Source organism: Nannobrachium achirus (assembly GCF_963921795.1).
Source record: "Nannobrachium achirus genome assembly, chromosome: 14".
NCBI lineage: Eukaryota > Metazoa > Chordata > Actinopteri > Myctophiformes > Myctophidae > Nannobrachium > Nannobrachium achirus.
Window position 1 is genome coordinate 12,817,302 of NC_137821.1, and position 17,691 is coordinate 12,834,992.

The 17,691-nt window shown below is 43.0% G+C and overlaps 1 long non-coding RNA gene across 1 annotated transcript; it reads left to right on the forward strand.

Annotated features, from left to right (window-relative positions):
• Positions 1-2,816: 2,816 nt before the first annotated feature.
• Positions 2,817-7,683, forward strand: LOC308297751. Its single transcript, XR_013962684.1, has 4 exons — positions 2,817-2,938; positions 4,333-4,518; positions 6,285-6,470; positions 7,521-7,683. It is a non-coding gene; the product is annotated as an uncharacterized lncRNA (long non-coding RNA).
• The last annotated feature ends 10,008 nt before the right edge of the window (positions 7,684-17,691 follow it).

Sequence of the window (17,691 nt, forward strand, 5' to 3'; positions counted from 1 at the left end):
AAAACAATACAATGGTACATGAAGTTACACTACATGAAAATACATACTGTAAGATAGACAGATAGATAGAGATACCGAGACACAGAGAGACAGAAATAGGGAGGTGGAGAGTTAAGGGGTTCCACACGGTACGCAGTCACCGCCTACTAGTAATTCATTTTCAATGAGAGGCGGGCGGCTTTTTCGGCCACGCAGCAAAGTTTTGGGGCGGCGAGGCGAGCGCCGAGCGGGCACGGTCCCGTGAAATCCACCGCGAGCGTGCTCGTTTGTGCATGCGTACGTGGGCGGTGAGAGATGGATTGTGTTCATCTTTGTGAAATACCGTGCAGCGTTTACTCACTGAGCGAGTGTGTTTGTGTCTCACCGCGGTGCGGCCACCGCTGATCCTAGCGGCAGCCCCGACGGCAACCGCGTACCGTGTGGAACCCCCTTTAGTTGAACACAATCCACCAAGATGAACACAATCCATCTCTCACCGCCCGCGTACGCATGCACAAACGAGCACGCTCGTGGTGGATTTCACGGGACCGTGTCTGTCCGCTCGCCTCGCCGCCCCAAAAAAAAGTTACGTGTCATAAATAGCAACTAGTCCTAAATGGCAATGTTAACCATTTGCCATCCATGTCTTGGGTTCAAGTGAGAGTAATACTGCAGTCATGTATATAACTTATATTTATATACTGTGTGAGCTTGAAGAAAATTTCAACCGTAACCCATGCATGGACACACAAAGAGTCGTCTCAAATGGTTGGTTTAGGAATGCGACAAAAATAAATAAATAAATAAATAAATAAATAAGGCATGGGGTGAGTAATCGATAGGAAAATAAAATTGGGGGTGAACTATCCCTTTAAAAGGTTTACAGTAATGTTGATACATTGATATCTTATGAATGTAAATGCATTTCCTTTGGGTAATCGTAGACTGTAGTCGGGTAGACTGTGTTTGATATTCATGATGGATGATATCACACCAAGCGCTGCATAAAATTGTACATGAGTTGCCTTAACTGTATCTCACAAGTGGGCACACCAACAGAAGTGAACAACTGACTGGCACTATGCCACCTAGGAACACAGAGAAGTAACCTCATATTTACATTTGAAACCCCATGAACCTAGATGGGGGCCGCTCTCCATTCGGACATGCTGCCATTCAGACATAATTGTCTGAGTGGCAGCACTTCCATAGAGGTTAGGGTTATGGTTAGGGTTAGGTAGGCTTAGTGTCAGAATGGGGCAATGTCACCAGTGCTGTAGTAGAAGTAAAATGATTGAAAATGGGAAATACTCAAGTATGTAAAAATACTCAAAATTGTACTAAAGTACAGTACTTAAGTAAATGTAGGCCACACGTTACTTTACACTAGTGTTTACATCACTAAAATGGTGTGCGCCTCCCTCCAGTGTGTCACGGGGTGACGACGGGGGTGACATACTGACACAATGCTCTGAACAAATGTTAAATTTATTTAATGACACACACACACACACACACACACACACACACACACACACACACACACACACGACAAACAGATGCTGTATGTTGTTCACAGTTACTTTATTATACCTTTCAGAGAAGAAGAAGAGCAACTCCAGGCTTCTTGTGGTGGGTGTGGGTGTGGTCATTGTGCTCCTAGTGGCTGGGGCGATAACTGCAGGAGTCCTCTGTAAGTATTCATAACCAGGATTATAACGGTGAACTAAAACTATATCTATCTTACTATCTATCTGTCTATCTATACAAATCACTATTCACAATTACAGTTAAAGGACCACTCCACCCATTTCAACCTATCTTCTAATTGCACCTCGTTAATACTGGAATTGCTGGTAGGTTTTTTAAAGGCAAACGGGAGGTTTTGATGTCAGCTACAGCTAACAACAAAACATTAGCAGCTATGCTAGATAGAAGCAACTGCCTCTCTTCAGTTCAAAGTGGTCCAAAATGGATTCAAACGTTATTTCAAACATAATAAATAATGTTATGTTGTAATTATTTCATTCATGTGTGGGGGAAAAAACATTATTGCTATGGGACTTTATGGTAGTCTCCGTGGCTACCCGGTAGTTCGGGCCAGGTTTTCCAGAAGGCTTAAGCCATGTGAGGCCTTGCTGAGGGAGATAAATTGACCGAGTCACCAGGCCGAGGACGTTTTCAAAGTTCGCTTGAGCCGACTCAGCGCAGTTCAAGTTGCAAGTAGGGACATAATAGTAAATTATCCCATTTTCCATTATCATTTGCATTAGTGAGGACGAAGGTTGAAAATGGGTGAAGTCGTCCTTTAAGCCAGTTTTAATACTTAAAAACTTTAATACTTCTTTTTCCTCTGCAGTCTCTGCAAAACTGAGCACCAGTGGGGACAAGATGGATGGTAATTTGATCTTTTAAGGATAGATATTATTCTAAAAATACTTTATATTATACTAATATAGGCCTACTTTATATCAAATTGATGTTGTTTTCTAAATGTAAAGCGCACATGTATTTATGATTGGCTTAATGCTAATATTGTGATGATTTCAGCCCTCCTTGCTCAGCTGTCTGCCATGGAAACTAATTCTAACTAAGGTCTGTGCGTTGTTTTGTTTTTTTTGGTCAAAGTTGATCCCATGGCAAAGCGCCAGCGCTCGGCCAGCAGTCTGCTGTCACCCAGGCGGATGCAACTTATGAGAAGTTCCCGAAAATTGCCTGAAAATCTAAATTACATCTCTCTCTCTGTCTCTCTCTCTCTCCCCCCTATATCCAGTACATGGTAATTGGACAGAATGGCCCAGTTGGAGTCAGTGTTCAACTTCCTGTATCTCAGAAGGCCGTAATTCGACCAGGACACGTTCTCGTTCCTGTACTAACCCCGTCCCTTCCTCCTCCGGCAACAGCTGTGTTGGAGAAGCCAAAGAAACAGGACTCTGTAATCACCTGCCTCCCTGTCCAGGTACAATATTGACAACCCGGTCAACTTGCTCCCTAGTCTCGCGTGGCCAGACTGTTGCCTCCGTGATTTGGGCAAATGCTCCCGGCATACAGTCTGGCAAACCGGAGAAGAAACGATGAGTGCGAGATAAAGCGGAAGTGAAGCCTCCTCGTCACTTCCGTTTCCGTCTCACATCGCACACATTTATCATTATATAAATAAAAATCATATAAACATGTTTAGCTTGCTGCTTAGCAGAAATGACATTTTAAAATATATTTTTTTGAACAGTAATGCCCGTTTCCATTACTCGCCGTTCGGGAGCTGCTGTTCCAGACTCTATATAGCATTCAGAGATTGTGGAATAGTTGTCTGGCTACGCGAGACTACTTGCTCCCTATCAGAAAATGGCTTTGCTGATAACTTTTCAATCAGATGGGCTAGAAATGCAAACTTGGTGTCTATTTCATGGTTTCAGAGCATGGTAAACTGAATGAAATACTTATCTTTATGACTGGATGTACCTGGACCTTTAATTTTCATGTGTTAAGATGGATGCCACCCGAAAATGAGTTTTACTGTGACTTTTACCGTGACAGATGGCTGTTATGGCAAAAAGTCAGCTTTTTAAGCAATATGAACACATTTGGTCAGTTTGAGTTTTAATTTCTATGTTGTCAATATGACTGCAGTCATAAATATTATAGGGTATTACATTTTCCCTCTGATTTTATCTAGAGCAGGGGTCTTTAACAGGGGGTCCGCGACCCCTAGGGGGTCCGCTGGGATACTGCAGGGGGTGTCTGAAATTGTTAGAGAAAAAAAGTTTTATATATTTTTTTAAAAATATAAGACAAAATAAAATTTGTCTTTAAAGATAAAAAAATAATTCTGTCTCTTTTGATATACATGATTCAGTCATAAATATTGTAGGGTATTACATTTTCCCTCAGCATCTATCTAGAGTTGTGGGGATGATTGCAGAGAAAGATCTGAGAAAATGCCCACAATGTATCGTAAATATGACATTTTAATAAAAAACTACAATAAAAACACAGACCACAGACATCTACCGTATGATGTCAGTCAACTCTATATTTGGGAAAATAAGGCCACATTATTTCACGCTTCAAAAAGTTATCACCAAAGCCATTTTCTGATATCTTGGCCACATGTTGTCCAACTTAAACAACCAACAAGGTCTGTGCTTTTTTTGGTCAAAGCTGATCCCATGGCAAAGCGCCAGCGCTCGCCAGCCTGCTGTCACCCTGGCAGATGCGACTTCTGAGAAGTCCCTGAAGATTGCCTGACAATCTAAATCTAAATTACTCTCTCTCTCTCTCTCTCTCTCTCTCTCTCTCTCTCTCTTTCTCTCTCTCTCTCTCTCTGTCTCTCTCTCTCTCGACTATATCCAGTACATGGTAATTGGACAGAATGGTCCAGTTGGAGTCAGTGTTCAACTTCCTGTATCTCAGAAGGCCGTAATTCGACCAGGACACGCTCTCGTTCCTGTACTAACCCCGCCCCTTCCTCCTCCGGCAACAGCTGTGTTGGAGAAGCCAAAGAGACAGGGCTCTGTAATCACCTGACTCCCTGTCCAGGTACCACACTGATCACATGACTTACTGTCCAGGTACCACACTGATCACATGACTTACTGTCCAGGTACCACACTGATCACATGACTTACTGTCCAGGTACCACACTGATCACATGACTTACTGTCCAGGTACCACACTGATCACATGACTTACTGTCCAGGTACCACACTGATCACATGACTTACTGTCCAGGTACCACACTGATCACATGACTTACTGTCCAGGTACCGTACTGATCATATGACTTACTGTCCAGGTACCACACTAGACTTAGTCTCTGTAAAGATAGATGTGAAGGTACTGAATGACTGTTTATTTATCTCTATGTGAAGGTACTGAATGACTGTTTATGTATCACTGTGAATGTACTGAATGACTGTTTATTTATCACTGTGAAGGTACTGAATGACGAATACCAGAAAACTCGCCCTCTTTCAAAGTCACCCCAGACTCGTTTCCCAACGGGTCTGTGGCCTTAAGCTAGATGCAGATTAGACTAAAATCAAATCTGTGCTTCTGGGGGTCCCTAGAACAAAAATGTTTGCAATAGGGGTCCATCCGTGGAACAAAATATTTTGAGATGGGGGTCCACGGCCAAAAACACATCTTGGGGGTCCTTAACCACTGATAGGCACATTCTACAAATGTTTTCTAAATCATAACAATTTTCTGAAAAAAACCTATGTTGCCATCAGTGTTTCTCAAACTTTGTCATGTGAAGGACCCCCAGAATGATATGTATTTGGCTACGGACCCCCATCACAAAATAATTTGTTCCAGGGACCCCCAGAAGCAAATATTTGATTTTAGTCTATTCTGCATCTAGCTTAAGGCCACAGACCCGTTGGGAAACGAGTTTGGGGCGACTTTGAAAGAGGGCGACTTATCTGGCTACCCTGAATGACTGTTTATTTATCACTGGGAAGGTACTGAATGACTGTTTATTTATCTCTGTGAAGGTACTGAATGACTGTTTATTTATCACTGTGAAGGTACTGAATGACTGTTTATTTATCACTATGTGAGTGAGATTAAGTCATGCAAAGGTAAGGGTTAATGACATACAACACTATATTATGAGAATGTGTCCAATTGGTGATAACATTTCAACCAGATGGGCTACAAATGCAAACTTGGTGTCTATTTAATGGTTTCAGAGCATGCAGAATACTTATCTTTATGACTGGGTGTATCTGGACCTTTAATTTGCATATTTTAAGATGGATGCCACCTGAAAATTAGTTTTACTATGACTTTTAAAGTGACAGTTGGCTGTTATGGCAAAAAGTCTGCTTTTTAAGCAATATGAACACATTTGGTCAGTTTGACCTTTCATTTCTATGTTGTCAATATGGCTGCAATCATATTGTAGGGTACTAATTTTCCATCAAATTCTAGCTAGAGTTGTGGGGTTGATTGCAGAGACAAATCTGAGAAAACACCCCCAATGTACTGTAAAGATGACATTTTAAATTTGTAATATAAACTACAATAAAAACAGTCATCTCCATATTTGGCAATATATGGCCACATTATGTCACGCTCCATCTATCTTGACCTCATTTTGTCCAACTTAATTAAATTCAATTAGACCAACCAGGTCTGTTTTTTTTTTTTTTTTTTTTCAAAGTTGATCCCATGGCAAGGCGCCAGCGCTCAGCCAGCAGTCTGCTGTCACCCAGGCGGATGCAACTTATGAGAAGTTCCCGAAAATTGCCTGACAATCTAAATTACATCTCTCTCTCTGTCTCTCCCCCTATATCCAGTGCATGGTAATTGGACAGAATGGTCCAGTTGGAGTCAGTGTTCTACTTCCTGTATCTCAGAAGGCCGTAATTCGACCAGGACACGTTCTCGTTCCTGTACTAACCCCGCCCCTTCCTCCTCCGGCAACAGCTGTGTTGGAGAAGCCAAAGAAACAGGACTCTGTAATCACCTGACTCCCTGTCCAGGTACAATATTGACAACCCGGTCAACTTGTTCCCTATCAGAAAATGGCTTTGCTGATAACTTTTCAACCTGATGGGCTAGAAATGCAAACTTGGTGTCTATTTCATGGTTTCAAAGCATGGGAAACTGAATGAAATACTTATCTTTATGATTGATGTACCTGGACCTTTAATTTTCATGTGTTAAGATGGATGCCACCCGAAAATGAGTTTTACTGTGACTTTTACCGTGACAGTTGGCTGTTATGGCAGAAAGTCAGCTTTTTAAGCAATATGAACAAATTTGGTCAGTTTGAGTTTTCATTTCTATGTTGTCAATATGGCTGCAGTCAAAAATATTATAGGGTATTACATTTTCCTCTGATTTTATCTAGAGCAGGGGTCTTCAAAAGGGGGTCCGTGACCCCTAGGTGGTCCGCTGGGATACTGCAGGGGGTCTCTGAAATTGTTAGAGAAAAAAAGTTGTATATATTTTGTATTAAAAAAGAAATAAAAAAATGAAATGTGTCTTTAAAGATAAACAAAGATCCTGTCTCTTTTGATATACACGATTCAGTCATAAATATTGTAGGGTATTACATTTTCCCTCAGCATCTATCTAGAGTTGTGGGGATGATTGCAGAGAAAGATCTGAGAAAATGCCCACAATGTATCGTAAATATGACATTTTAATAAAAAAACTACAATAAAAACACAGACCACAGACATCTACTGTATGATGTCAGTCAACTCTATATTTGGGAAAATAAGGCCACATTATTTCACGCTTCAAAAAGTTATCACCAAAGCCATTTTCTGATATCTTGGCCATATTTTGTCCAACTTAAACAACCAACCAGGTCTGTGCTTTTTTTGGTCAAAGATGATCCCATGGCAAAGCGCCAGCGCTCGCCAGCCTGCTGTCACCCTGGCGGATGCGACTTCTGAGAAGTCCCTGAAGATTGCCTGACAATCTAAATTACATCTCTCTCTCTCTCTCTCTCTCTCTCTCTCTCTCTCTCTCTCCCTCTCTCCATCTCTCTCTGTCTCTCTCTCTCTCTCGACTATATCCAGTACATGGTAATTGGACAGAATGGTCCAGTTGGAGTCAGTGTTCTACTTCCTGTATCTCAGAAGGCCGTAATTCGACCAGGACACGCTCTCGTTCCTGTACTAACCCCGCCCCTTCCTCCTCCGGCAACAGCTGTGTTGGAGAAGCCAAAGAGACAGGGCTCTGTAATCACCTGACTCCCTGTCCAGGTACCACACTGATCACATGACTTACTGTCCAGGTACCTCACTGATCACATGACTTACTGTCCAGGTACCTCACTGACCACATGACTTACTGTCCAGGTACCTGTAATGAGCTCCGAGTTACTAGATACCCCTTCACCTATTAGGGGACCCCCCGACGCCGTCCGGAACCCTCCTCAGGTCCTAAGCCCAAGAAGTTACCAGATCTTTTTTAACAAAACACTATCACTAACACTACACTATACCTTTAAGTTAACACAAACAGGTGTTATAACCTTTCTCATTTGCATAAACCTACTATTACACATATACATATACATATTTACATATTTACATTACATATACTTATTTAACACTAACATAAATACACTTCTCTGAATGAAAGCTGAGCTATCAATGAGACCCTCTTTAACTGGTGAATATTATTACTTTCTACAGCGACTATTTATTTTAGAGACCAAGATATGCACCTTACTTTAGAAATGTAGACCTTAGGTCTGAATGGAGAATGCAAACCACAAAGACCATGTAAAGTATGAGTCTGACACCTAGCTCTCACCAGGGGCTCGGGAGCGACGCCGCTTGACTTATTAGTACAAACCGTCCAGTGTGAACATCAGTTCATCCGGTTTAAGGGGTTTGGAGATTTGTACTTATATTCTGCCAAGCTCGCCCACCAACTCAGCACGCGCTGAGTTGGCTTCTGAGAAGGTGAAAAGACTTTTACCTAAGAAAACACTCTTGTTGATTCTTACCAAAAACCTCACTCAGTCCCACAGCCAGGAGATGATTCGAGTGCCTGAAGGTGTTCAAAACCTTCCTCCCATAAGTGCAGCCTTCCCCGTAGGGAAGGAGAGAAAGTCAGACCTTAAAAAGTTGTAAACTCTTAAAAAATGAGTTCAGACAGACACCAGATAAAAGTGAATAATAAAAAGCTTTACTGGTAAAAACGGTTACAAAATATAAAACCACCAATACAGTAATTGGCAATGAAATAATGAAGAAGTACAATATAAGTACTTGACTAAAAACAGAGAATCTAACAGAGTCAAAGTCTCTCTAAGTACAGGAACAAGTGGTGCAGAAATTGCACTAAGTACAAAAAGGTCCATCCCCGACCCCTAACGGGCCGGGGATAGCTGCAACAACTCAACTCTACAAAAAGACCAAGAACAACTAAGAAACAAGACTGACTAAACAGGAGACACGAAGCAGTCTCCTTTATACAGTAGTCCGTTGCAGTCACAGTGACGTGATTTACACACAGAACATATTTTAGCACACACACGTTTGCACGCTCTCACGCACTTCTGCATGCACTAACACGCACATCCTTTCATAATCGAGACGGTGAAGGTCAGGCTAGACTCCCCCATCCATGCCAGGTTGGGGAGTCGTCCGTTCTCACATCAGAAGCTTCTGGGAAACACCTCTCTCCCAGGATGTCATATCTCATGTTGACGTGATAAGAGATAACAGCACGGCCCGAACGTTAGGGAGGGACGGGCACCTGTCTCACTCACGCTCAGTCCAAGGTTGGTTTCCCAGACAGAGAGAAGATAACAGCTCGTTAGCGTGGCCAGCTGCATTTGATGAGTCATCTCCAGTCCAAGGCCATCTTGGAGCTGGATGCCTCTCTCTCTCCACTCAGCAGACACAGTGCACAGGGTTCCAAAAGACAGGGTGCCATACACCTGGGGTCACAGGCGGGACCCCTAACACCCCCTCTGGCACCCTGGATCCTCTCATCCGCAGCCACCACGGAGTCAGGTGGGTAGAGTGAAGTGTCTCGGGCGATCTTCCGAATCCCCAGTTGGGGCTCAGCCAACTTCCCTCAGATCCAAAGACAGCCCCCAGACAGCCGAAACGGTTCTGGCCAGCCGCCTGTGTCTCGACGGTAGCCCACACCATGCCGTGCTGGGAACGCACCTGTTCCTCCGTGACTTTAAAGATGGACACACAGGCGGGGTTGATGGAGCGCAAGTTGTCTCCGACCAGGCGTGTGATGATCACAGACGTCTTGATGGAAGCGGCTTTCATCACCCTGTAGTCATCCCAGGGGGGCATCATGAACGGCTCCCTCCGGGGCAGGTGTCCTCTCCGGATACCCACGATCTCCTCCCAATTCTGGGGGAACTTAAGATCATCATCTCTGAGTTTATGGCCATTGGTGCCATAAAACTGCAGTCTTGGCATATTAGAGTCCTCATCGTCAGACAGAGACTCTAATGCAGGCATGATTGCACTCCCAGACCCCATCAGAGGGTCCAGGAAGCTCAACAGGCTCATCCATAGGAGTGACAGAGCCACTCCGGTTCTCCACCGGCGGGTCCTCAGCGAGCAAGCCAGGCTCCGCAGGGTCCGTACCGAAGAGGACGTCATCTTCCATGTCCCCCAGGCAAATGATCTGGTCGTGTTTCTCCTTCTATGCAGTACATACAGTGCATATGGTTTCAAAGGACAGGGGGCCATATTCTTGGGGTCACAGGCAGGACCCCTAACACCCCCTCTGGCATTTGCATTCGGCCAGGGCAATGCCCAACCATGAGCAAGAACATCTGACCACAGCTTCAGTGGTCATAACAGGATAGGCTGCCAAGATGATGCACAGTCCATACAGGACGTAGCACCGCGGGCAAACCAATGCTCAACATCCCCTGGGCCCCTCCTTGGGCCCAAAGGTAAAGGCCTCGCCACCAGGGCGAAGGAGAGGCTTGCGTGAAGCCTTCCCTGGCCAACTTCACCACACCATCGGATACGCCTAACCGGCGCTGGCACTCTTTCCAACTCCACTGTCCCCAGGTGGCGGGGACCGTCCTGGCGCTACACAGATCAACACTTCATATCTGGCACACTCCAAGGCAAAGGGCATCTCCTTACGAGAACAACAGTTACCTGTCCCATGCCTTGGCGCAACCTCTCCATGCCTAACTAGGGGTGTACAACCCAAAGCTTCGGCCATTTCTCAGTGCTCACCTGGTCTTGCGAACTTGGTCAATATGTACTATTACCGAGTTCTCCAACCTAAGCTGAGCCAATGTGGGCTCGCCCTGCCGACCGCTCCCTGAGGTAGCATTATCTAAGAGGTAGTTATTGAGGTAGTTATCTGCGGCGGTGGGATTGGCGGAGTCCATGCCCAAATAACTTAGGTTGGTCGCAAAGTCGTTATAATATTATTAGATGTTCTCAACTGCTATTTTATCTAGTTCCTGATGGAGATGTTTTTACCGAACTGGCCGTCGGCTGTACACACCGACCTCCACTTCACTATGTTCAAAATCTCCGACGCTCTGGGGAGTTTTGTGAATAAAAAACACTTAAGCCTTGATAATATTAACTATCCTTTACTTCTGTAGTAAATAACTATACTCCAAGGGTCTCTCGGCTATTCTTTATGTGGCAGTGGACACGAATTTAATCAATCAAATATGCCTATAATTAATCAATTACTAATCAATAATATTATGCCTATAATTAATCAATTACTAATCAATAATATTATGCCTATAATAAATGAATTACTAATCAATAATCAATAATCAATCAATGCCCACCCAGGGACGCCATGTAATGAGCTCCGAGTTACTAGATACCCCTTCACCTATTAGGGGACCCCCCGACGCCGTCCGGAACCCTCCTCAGGTCCTAAGCCCAAGAAGTTACCAGATCTTTTTTAACAAAACACTATCACTAACACTACACTATACCTTTAAGTTAACACAAACAGGTGTTATAACCTTTCTCATTTGCATAAACCTACTATTACACATATACATATACATATTTACATATTTACATTACATATACTTATTTAACACTAACATAAATACACTTCTCTGAATGAAAGCTGAGCTATCAATGAGACCCTCTTTAACTGGTGAATATTATTACTTTCTACAGCGACTATTTATTTTAGAGACCAAGATATGCACCTTACTTTAGAAATGTAGACCTTAGGTCTGAATGGAGAATGCAAACCACAAAGACCATGTAAAGTATGAGTCTGACACCTAGCTCTCACCAGGGGCTCGGGAGCGACGCCGCTTGACTTATTAGTACAAACCGTCCAGTGTGAACATCAGTTCATCCGGTTTAAGGGGTTTGGAGATTTGTACTTATATTCTGCCAAGCTCGCCCACCAACTCAGCACGCGCTGAGTTGGCTTCTGAGAAGGTGAAAAGACTTTTACCTAAGAAAACACTCTTGTTGATTCTTACCAAAAACCTCACTCAGTCCCACAGCCAGGAGATGATTCGAGTGCCTGAAGGTGTTCAAAACCTTCCTCCCATAAGTGCAGCCTTCCCCGTAGGGAAGGAGAGAAAGTCAGACCTTAAAAAGTTGTAAACTCTTAAAAAATGAGTTCAGACAGACACCAGATAAAAGTGAATAATAAAAAGCTTTACTGGTAAAAACGGTTACAAAATATAAAACCACCAATACAGTAATTGGCAATGAAATAATGAAGAAGTACAATATAAGTACTTGACTAAAAACAGAGAATCTAACAGAGTCAAAGTCTCTCTAAGTACAGGAACAAGTGGTGCAGAAATTGCACTAAGTACAAAAAGGTCCATCCCCGACCCCTAACGGGCCGGGGATAGCTGCAACAACTCAACTCTACAAAAAGACCAAGAACAACTAAGAAACAAGACTGACTAAACAGGAGACACGAAGCAGTCTCCTTTATACAGTAGTCCGTTGCAGTCACAGTGACGTGATTTACACACAGAACATATTTTAGCACACACACGTTTGCACGCTCTCACGCACTTCTGCATGCACTAACACGCACATCCTTTCATAATCGAGACGGTGAAGGTCAGGCTAGACTCCCCCATCCATGCCAGGTTGGGGAGTCGTCCGTTCTCACATCAGAAGCTTCTGGGAAACACCTCTCTCCCAGGATGTCATATCTCATGTTGACGTGATAAGAGATAACAGCACGGCCCGAACGTTAGGGAGGGACGGGCACCTGTCTCACTCACGCTCAGTCCAAGGTTGGTTTCCCAGACAGAGAGAAGATAACAGCTCGTTAGCGTGGCCAGCTGCATTTGATGAGTCATCTCCAGTCCAAGGCCATCTTGGAGCTGGATGCCTCTCTCTCTCCACTCAGCAGACACAGTGCACAGGGTTCCAAAAGACAGGGTGCCATACACCTGGGGTCACAGGCGGGACCCCTAACAGTACCTCACTGATCACATGACTTACTGTCCAGGTACCACACTGATCACATGACTTACTGTCCAGGTACCACACTGATCACATGACTTACTGTCCAGGTACCACACTGATCACATGACTTACTGTCCAGGTACCACACTGATCACATGACTTACTGTCCAGGTACCACACTGATTTGCGAATCTCTGCAAAAATACGCTCCATTCTCCATGAAAAAATCGATAGTGGAAAAAATGCATTTGTACGAAATTTTCAAAAATTTTAAAAGAGCAGTAAATATTCGCCCTTTCAGAAAATGGCTTTAGAGATAACTTTTCAACCAGATGGGCTAGCAATGCAAACTTGTCTATTTCATTGTTTCAGAGCATGAGAAACTCAATGGAATACTTATCCTCATTATTGGGTGTATCTGGACCTTCAATTTGCATATTTTAAGATGGATGCCACCCAAAAATGAGACTTTTACAGTGACAGTTGGCTGTTATGGCAAATAGTCAGATGTTTAAGCAATATGAACACATTTGGTCAGTTTGAGCTTTCATTTCTATGTTGTCAATATGGCTGCAGTCATAAATATAGTAGGGTACTACATTTTCCCTCAGATTCTATCTAGATTTATGGGATGATTGCAGAGAAACATCTGAGAAAACGCACACAATGTATCATAAAGATGACATTTTAATCTATGATGTCAGACGTCAGTCATGTCCATAATTGGGAAAATGTCACATGTCACGCTTCATATATCTTGGCCACATTTTGTCCAACTTAAATAACCAATCAGGTCTGTGCATTTTCTGTGCATTTGGTCAAAGCTGATCCCAAGGCAAAGCGCCAGCGCTCGCCAGCAGTCTGCTGTCACCCAGGCGGATGCGACTTCTGAGAAGTCCCTGAAAATTGCCTGACGATCTAAATCTAAATTACATCTATCTCTCTCTCTCTCTCTCTCTCTCTCTCTCTCTCTCTCTCTCTTTTGACCAAATCCAGTTCATGGTGGTTGGACAGGATGGTCCAGTTGGAGTCAGTGTTCTGCTTCCTGTAAACCAAGAGGCAGTAGCACACCGACCAGGACACGCTCTCGTTCCTGTACTAACCCCGCCCCTGCCTTCCACGGCAGAAGCTGTGTTGGAGACACCAAAGAAACGGGACTTTGTAATCACCTGACTCCCTGTCCAGGTACCACACTGATTTGCGAATTTTGCAAAAATACGATCCATTCTCCATAAAAAAAATCGATAGGGAAAACAGGGATAGAAACCTGTGGAAAAAATGCATTTGTAAGAAATTTCCAGTAAAAGAACAGTAAATATTGTCCCTTTCAGAAAATGGCTTTAGAGAAAAATCTGAGAAAATGCCCCAATGTATTGTAAAGATGACATTTTAATATAAACTACAATAAAAACAGTCATCTCCATATATGGCAAAATATGTTTTTTTTTTGTCAAAGTTGATCCCATGGCAAAGCGCCAGCGCTTGGCCAGCAGTCTCCTGTCAGCCAGGCGGATGCAACTTATGAGAATTTCCTGAAAATTGCCTGACAATCTAAATTACTTCTCTCTCTCTGTCTCTGTCTCTCCCTCTCTTCTCTCTCTCTCTCTCTCTCTCTCTCTCTCTCTCTCTCTCTCTCTCTCGACCAAATCCAGTTCATGGTGGTTGGACAGGATGGTCCAGTTGGAGTCAGTGTTCTGCTTCCTGTAAACCAAGAGGCGGTAGCTCACCGACCAGGACACGCTCTCGTTCCTGTACTAACCCCGCCCCTGCCTTCCACGGCAGAAGCTGTGTTGGAGACACCAAAGAAACGGGGCTTTGTAATCACCTGACTCCCTGTCCAGGTACCACACTGATCTGCGAAGTTCTGCAAAAATACGCTCCATTCTCCATTAAAAAAAGTCGATAGGGAAAACAGGGAAAGAAACCTGTGGAAAAAATGCATTTGTACAAAATCTTCAGAAAAGAGCAGTAAATATTGGCCCTTTCAGAAAATGGCTTTAGAGATAACTTTTCAACCAGATGGGCTAGCAATGCAAACATTCTATTTCATTGTTTCAGAGCATGAGAAACTCAATGGAATACTTATATTCATGATTGGGTGTATCTGGACCTTTAATTTGCATATTTTAAGATGGATGCCACCCGAAAATGAGTTTTACTATGACTTTTATAGTGACAGTTGGCTGTTATGGCAAATAGTCAGATATTATGTAGAAGTAATATGAACACATTTGGTCAGTTTGAGCTTTCATTTCTATGTTGTCAATATGGCTCAGTCATAAATATTGTAGGGTACTACATTTTCCCTCAGATTCTATCTAGGGTTATGGGGATGATTGCAGAGAAAAATCTGAGAAAACGCCCACAATGTATCATAAAGATAACATTTTAATCTATGATGTCAGATGTCAGTCTTGTCCATAATTGGGAAAATGTCACGTCACGTTCCATATATCTTGGCCACGTTTTGTCCAACTTAAACAACCAATCAGGTCTGTGCATTTTCTGTGCATTTGGTCAAAGCTGATCCCATGGCAAAGCGCCAGCAGTCTGCTGTCACCCAGGCGGATGCGACTTCTGAGAAGTCCCTGAAAATTGCCTGACAATCTAAATCTAAATTACATCTCTCTCTCTCTCTCTCTCTCTCTCTCTCTCTCTCTCTCTCGACCAAATCCAGTTCATGGTGGTTGGTCAGGATGGGGTAGTTGGAGTCAGTGTTCTGCTTCCTGTAAACCAAGAAGAGGCACCGCGAGTACACCGACCAGGACACGCTATCGTTCCTGTACTAACCCCGCCCCTGCCTACAATGGCAGAAGCTGTGTTGGATCTACCACATCTACGGGATACTGTTATCACCTGTCTTCCTGTCCAGGTACCACACTGATCACATGACTTACTGTCCAAGTACCAGACGGATCACATGACTTACTGTCCAGGTACCTCACTGATCACATGACTTACTGTCCAAGTACCAGACGGATCACTTGATTACTTGATTGATTGATTGCAGTTTGCATAGGAAAAGGTACAGTTTCATGACGGTAAAGATGTGCCATTTCAAGACTTTACATGTCCTGTCATTGGCAAGAAAATAGATTTTCAGGGGATTTACAGAGCATTGAGCTTGTATATTTTTACTATTTTTACGACTTTTACGACTCTGACTTCGTTTAAATCTAGCTATGAAGGTGGATTCTGCTGGTGGATTCTGAGTGGTGTCTTGCCATTTGAGAATTTCTGCAAAAAAATTCTCTCCAATCTCCAAATAAGGTAAAACTGGGAAAGAAACCTGTGGAAAACATGCATTTGCAGGACATTTTCAGGTAAAGAGCAGTAAATACCGAAGAGCTGAAACGGCACGTCTCTACCAACGACTGTTGTTGAGTTCTAGGTTAATAAGCTAAGTGTTGAGTTTGGAGGGAATGGTATTTATTGCTAGCTCTAGTGACACTAGACTTAATCTTGTTAAAGATGATGGACAATGGGAATCACCAGCAGTATGTGAATGTACTGAATGACTGTTTATTTAAACCCTAAGTGAAGGTACTGAATGACTATTTATCACTATGTGAAGGTACCGAAAGACTGTTTATTCAGAGTGAGATCTGGGCTGTGTCCGAATTGCGGAACATGTCCCCTATAGTCCAGGCGTTTCGGGCAGTATTTTGATGGAATCGTGCACTTTATGAAAGAAGCATGAAATTTGGCACACAGTTAGAACATGCCATATGGAAAATTTTTGGCTATAGGGGCATCGCAGATTTGTCTTGGGAAACTTGTGGGAGCCAATCAAAGTTGGGCTCTCATAGACTTTACTATAGAATAAAATAATACATAAATATGCTTTAAGTAGCATGTGAGGGGTCAAACTAGGTGTTTTTCGGGATTCTGAATCTAATGCAAACATTTGTTTTGCAGGAAAAACATTCCTTGGGCTAAAATCGGACCCCATACAAACTATGGTTTAGTGATGAGTCATCACTTTTCACAGTTTTAGGGTTGTTTTTCGTGCAAAAAAAATGCTTGCATTGGATTCAGAATCCCGAAAAACACCTAGTTTGACCCCTCACATGCTACTTAAAGCATATTTATTTTTTGTATTATTTTACTCTATTGTAAAGTCTGTGAGAGCCCAACTTTGATTGGCTCCCACAAGTTTCCCAAGACAAATCTGCGATGCCCCTATAGCCAAAAATGTTCCATATGGCATGTTCTAACTGTGTGCCAAATTTCATGCTTCTTTCATAAAGTGCACGATCTTTGCCTGAAACGCTCCCACTACTACTCCCTAACCCTAAATGAGGGATCCAGATGTAGTGTATATTGTAGTGAACTCATCAGCGCATTTCGGACACTACTCCGTCGCCATCTGGTTGCGTCATCGCTGTCGCACAGTTAAAACGCTCAGAGCACTGGCTTTTGAAGCAATAAATAATAGCCAATCTACAAGCTCTCAACACAGGGCGAAGCGACGCGTTGTGAGCTTGTAGATCAACTCCCCAATGCTTGTTGATTGTAAATAACATACCAACATGTTGCAGTGTTATTATGAGAAATAGGCCTATATAATTATGTTTTTATTTATCGGAATTCAATAAAATGTTGTACTTTTTAAACTGTTTAATTCATGGATGAAGGAATGAATAGTAGGCCTATGTATATGTGTGTGCCACATTCATTCATTTGTCTCACATGCAGATATAGGCCTACACCCATTTTTGTGATAAAACAGGTTATTGAAAATTTAAACAAAATATTAGTATTATGATTATCGTTATCAGCTGTGGAAGGTTGGGAAGAAAAGAGAGATCGAAAA